A 6,356-nucleotide genomic window follows, 5' to 3' on the forward strand; every position below is an offset into this window, starting at 1 on the left:
GACACCCACGTATTCTTTCTGCTAGTCTTTCAGAAAGTCCCAGAAACGTCTCGAATGATCAAACCTGTCATGTACGTGTATGCTATAACGGCATGTAACTCTGTAAACTCTCGAAAGCTCCGATGACTGCTGTTAAAATCTTGACAGTTTTTTAAATATGCTTCAGACATTGGCAAGATATGCTATATAAATTATAATGTTTCTAAATTTTCTGGGACAATAAATATAGTTTTTTTAAATAAAATCCCTTGTACGGACAGTTAAGTGGAGGGTTACCTGAACTATAGTATTGGAGTTAATTTATACTTTAATTTTATTTGGATTTAATTTTATCAGATCTGAGACGGAACTGCGTAATAAGCAATAGTGTGTTGTGGGCATTAGATGATGACAGGTATCTCCACAAGAATTTCAGCCAGTTGAGCAGCTTGTGTGAATTTCGAAACATCTGAGTGTAATCATAGAGCCTGAGGACGATCCCCTTTCTGACAGACCTTTGACATCAGCCACTACAAAGACTGGAAATGACGAAAGTATCAGCTCTCTAGGTTCTAAAGATTTTGACACGTGATAAAAAAGGCACCAGGCACAAAATATCTCGTGATAATCTAACTCTGTTTGAACATGGCCCAGAAAGGTTCTTGCAACAAGTTGTGGTTATGGATGAAGCCTGGAATTATCACTTCCATCCTGAATCCAAACAACAATGAAACGAGAGCAAACATTTGACATCACAACGACAAAAGACGACAAAGACCGTCCCATCAGCTGGAGAGATAATGGCCCCATCCGGATGCTATCATGGTAGGCAAGTTTCCAAAGACCAAAAAATAAACGAAGCACATAATGCTGTAGTTTAGGTATGTACGGGATAAAATTAACACTGACAGACGTTGGAAGCTGCTATCAGCGCAATGCGCATGAATACATTGGTGTACCAGTAAGTCATTATCAAGTGTTCAGTCCACTTGTGGACTCCTTTCACCACCCTTCTTTGATTCCATATCTGTCACGGTCAGACTTGCATCCCATTAAAAACACTTTAATCAAAGCCCTTTCTACTCGACGTCCTAATATACTGAACATCATTGAGAATGTACCACCTGTAAATTTTGAAATATGGTAATAGGATTGTTTTGAGAGTGGAAATGAACGTTGGAAATGTTGTTAATAACACAAAAGACAATAAATAATGCTGTACAGTAAAGAACGGATTGCCCGAACACATCATGGAACACATCACATGACAACAACAAAATTCATGCACAACACACACGAAAAACATGCTGATTAGGGGTATAAATGACCGTCGGCAAAACACCGTTCTCATTTTAGCTGTACCTCCGCAAGTAAAGTTTATTTTGCAATGCCAAGATTGTCACCAGAGGAACGAGAACGGCGCATGGCATGTTGCAGGTTGGCACATCAAGCAGGATTATTGCCAGACGATTTGGTTGCCATCATTCCACCATCATAAGACTTGCCAACAGGTACCAACAAACAGGAACCACCAGAGACCGCCAACGTTCTGGCCAGGCACGTGTTACCACCCCTCGCCAAGATCGAGACATTGTTCGGCGCCATATTCGGAATCGTACGTTGCCGGCTGCCAGAACCGCCAACGCTGTCCAAGGCCGACGTGGTTTGATCAGTGCTTCCACGGTGTCGACGCCCTTATGTTGGACCCATCCTGACTGATAGACATCGCCGTGAACGCCGACGATGGGCTGAACAGCATCGTTTGTGGTTGTTAAGACGTTGGCATGGTGTTGTGTTCTCCGACGAGTCACGTTTTCACTTGCGAAATGCTGACGGGCGTTTTCGGGTATGGCGTCGACGGGGAGAACGTTACCATCAGGACTGTGTTGTGCAAACAGATCGGTGGGGTGGAGGAAGCATTATGGTGTGGAGAGGGATCAGTTATCATCACAAAAGCGCTCTGGTAGTTTGTCGTGGCAGAGTGAATGCCCTTTACTACCGTGACACTATTCTTCAGAACAACGTCGTTCCCTTCTTTAACCAACATCAAGATCTGCACACATGCCAGCAGGACAATTCTCGAGCGCACATTTCACGTGTTGCAAAACAGTTTCTGGCAAACAACAACATTTCACTACTTCCATGGCTTGCATTGTCACCAGATTTGTCTCCCATTGAACACTTGTGGGATTACATCGGCCAACGCCTCTCACGTCGCCCACAGATCAACAACCTTGGAGAACTTGAGAATGCCTTGCAACAAGAGTGGAATGCATTGCCTCAAAACATTATTCAGAGACTTATCAGTTCAATGAGGAGACGTTGCACAGCTTGTGTTGCTGCTAACGGTGGTCATACACGTTACTGACTTTCCAATTTGACTCCATCTTTCTTTCATGGTCAGCTGAATTAAAACTTCACTGTTTTGCTGGATTGGTTCTTGTTTCTTTTCTTTACCAATCATTGGACTACAAAAGTATGTAAAATTTACACCGATGCTCATTTATGCTCTTGGAAATCCAAACTAATACAGGTGGTGCGTGATGTTCAGCATGTTTGCGGATAACATTTTGGACGACAAAGGGGAGTACATCGACTAAACCGGGATTTCAGAATAACTAAGTTGTTTGGGTTTCCAGGATGGTTGATGATGATGCACTAAGTTTATGTTCATAAAATGTTCTGTTAGAAATTAAAAACTCATGGTGACACATTAATCGTCTTCGCTTACAGGCCCCGTGGCAGTTATACTAAAATTGACAAGTTACCACATTGAATTTTGACTTCATGCTCAAGGCCATAATGAAATCTATCCACGAGCATAAATCATGCAATAACCCGCTTTTTAAAGATGAGTACGAAGACACACGTTGGAGCATATGCATTGAAAACCAAAATTACACGGATTAAAATGGTAACTGCAACACATATTACTCTGATTTCAAAAAACCCAAAACAAACAAAACTGAAATTGAGACATAGTTACACATTACTGCAATCTGAGAGGAATACACAAAAACGTGAACATCAACAATGATGGAAACTATGGTCACCATGACTACCCCACAAATCTGATTGTCGCACAGTTTATAAACAATGGTTGTTCTGATTGTATGAACCACCAAAGGTGACCACACCAGTTCCTTGTGTAACCATCCTTCGGACTTATAACATCTGTGCAGTCTCCTCTTTATTCAGCCAATCAAGCATCGTATTATACCCGATACAGTGTATGCCTCAATTCTTCACTTTGAACAGGATAAGGCCCAGCATCTAACATAGTCCGAAAGATGTTCAATGAGGTATCTATTGGGGCTCCTTACGGGCCATGGTAATGCTTCGATGGAATTGTTCCCTAAAATGGGTGATGACGGCACGAGACGGCCTAGCGTTGTCATTATTGAATATCTGACGATTGGCAAAGTTAAAAAAAATGTGGCCCTATGGCGGCATCTAGTACTTCCTGTTGAAAACGTTGACCTTTGTGTTTCCCAGGTACTGTAATGAGATGCAACTTGCAGCCATACGAAACAGTGTTGGGCTCAGCTGCATAGATCATCTCCTGATGATACGACGTCTCTATGCCTGACAACGGCCGTGGGTAACATGTTATAGAAAGCGACTTTCAAGAGACCATTTGCACCACCCCAGGCGTTTCTGCCTGGTCCTATCTGTGACGAAGGGACGTCTGATCGGACGACGCACCCTTTGACGTCGCAGACTCCTTCTGATGGAGAGTCTAAGAGACCCCCACTCCCCATTGCAGTTCTTCGGCCTGGTTTGTCTTAGTGATGTCATGCAAGACGAATTTGGACGCGATCATCAAGATCATTGGTGTTCCCCAGTCTGCCAGGACTTGGACGACATTGTACTTCACCGGTGGCCACAAGATTCCCCTTAAGGTGACTTATAGCCATGTGGTTAGCGTACAATGTTGCGACAGAACATCCCTGCATCATTTAAGCCAATAGCTTGCCATCATGTATTTTCTGAACGTCTGTGTCTTGTCTTGTCAAAAAGTACTGTCGTGTTCTCATTTCAGGAAATTGTAGCGCACAAACTGCAATTTGTAATTTAATCCGGACGGTTGCGTTTCTCAGTAAATTCGTCCGGATTGCGAATAGTCCGGACTACTGAATCAAGACCCAAGTTGCTTCCCTAACTATTACAAAAACGACACGAATCTGGATAAAACAAATAAGCATTTAATGTAAAGCTTAATTCATCACATCAATAATTTTACCGAGTGACATCTGCATGTTGATCCGACGTGTCTAATCACGTCCTTCCTCAGCACAGGTGAGGTAATGTCTAACAAGCGATCTATTGTAGTATGCCTTGAATGTCTTAATTATTCCTGCATCCATCGGTTGTATATGAGACGTGGTATTTGGTCACATTTCGCAAAGTTAGCGAAGCACACTTGTGACTTGCAGCATTGTCGTAAAGCAAAATCACTACATTAACCAATCACAAAACATCCACGCCTTTGTATTGTGGTGTCAATCAAAGTGTAAATGTACAGGATCTTCAGTCGGGAGCTTTTAATGTCTAATTAAAACAACAACCCAGTTGGCCAGTTAATTAAGTAAACATCGCCGGGTGGTGTTGTTACTGTTCGTGAACACGACTTACAGCGTCCGGACTGTGAAGCAATTTACTGTTTATTTTACTGATTGGTGACAGCTACTTACCGTCCGGTTCCGGAAACCGAATTTCCGGATTATCGGGGCAAATTATATAGGCATAGATTGGTAACAAGCTGAAATCATCCGGGAGGTGAGACATCCGGATTATCGGAGTCCGGACTAACGGGGCTTCACTATATATGAAAATTATGTGAAAATGGGACCCATAGGAAAAGAGCAGTTTGAGACCTTTACAAAGGAAAGTCTGTGGACAGAACAAAGCCGAGTAACAGTATGTTTCTTTATGTATTATTTTAACTTTCGTTGATTAATATGGCCGTACAAAGGGGTAAAGAAGAGCTGGAAACAACGTAGAGTGATATAGAACTCTTATCAGAGTGTATATATGGATTCAGTCACGTGGGGAAATTTAGGTGATTCTGATCAGTATGAAAAGCAGACACCATCCCTTTCAGAAAATGGATGCTTTCGCGCTGGTGCAAAAACGTGATTCGTTGGCGTATATAGAAGCATAATATTACGTTACAGCAATATCAGAAGAGCCAACTGTTACCACTTTAATCATTGCCGGAGGTGTCACTGTTCAAAGTTGAAACCTGGTACTGTCAAAACATTTGATGGATATGTCTTCACTTGTCCCTTGCAGTCATCAAGAATCCGATACTGACGCCATAATTCATGTTGCTCATGCTGCTAAACATGGCCATGAAAGGATTATGTTACGAATAGTAGCTGCAGATGTGGTAGTGCTTGCAGTAACGTTCAAAACATGCCATCCCACCAACGCATGCAGCTCTGTACAGCATGTGAAAACCAACTGACCAGGCAGGACATATATGGGGTAAGTCACTTCTTCCACAGCCTTTACTCTGGATACAGCAAGAAAGTGGTAAATATAATCCCTAATGGATGACACTTCAACACAGATTCAACGTCTTGTCAGGAGGTGGTCTCTTGTGGCTGCAGAAAGGGATGTAACAACATATGTAAGTGCAAACAGTCCTCACTTAAATACACTGGACTCTCAAGACATTTAACCAGAATATGTGGGTAAATATTATTTTGGTTAACATGTAATGCATTGATGGCCTTTCCAAAGCTAAAACTGTAGCGAGAACACGCAAAGTAGTATTTACCTTCTGCAGACGCCCGTGAAGATGTGAGTTTGAATTGGTCTTCTGGAATCCATGCTTGTCGTAAGAGGCGACTCATGGAATCGGGTGGTCAGGCAAGCACTCTACAGCAATACACACCCTCTTACAGCGAACACAGCGCGTTTCCTTATATTGTTCCTTATTTGTATGCTGATATTTGTATAGCGCCAATATCCAACTCAGCTGTTTAAAGACACTTTGTTTTTCCCTCGCTCATTGGATGTCAATCTCAAATGGCACATCTTATTATCTGAACTCCCTGGGGATCATGCAACTCTTGCAGCCACTAGGCTTTCCCATCCTCAGGAGGTACCCATTCACAGCTGGGTGGACTGGGACACATAGACACAGTACTTTGTCCACGTTTACTGCACGTTGCTGTACCCGCAACTAGGTGTTTTCACGTATTCATGTGGCCACCATCTGGTCATATACCAACGGATTCGTGGATTCTTTTAAGTGCATATGGTTGTGTACTGTACACTAGGGGTTGTGACAACAGTGAAAGGGTCTGCACACAAAGTCGACTCCAGGATTTTTACACCCGGTCACAGGTGGGCTCGATCCCGGCACC

Source organism: Haliotis rubra, unplaced genomic scaffold (genome assembly GCF_003918875.1).
Source record: "Haliotis rubra isolate DU_JTF1 unplaced genomic scaffold, ASM391887v1 Scf1997, whole genome shotgun sequence".
Taxonomy (NCBI): Eukaryota; Metazoa; Mollusca; class Gastropoda; order Lepetellida; family Haliotidae; genus Haliotis; species Haliotis rubra.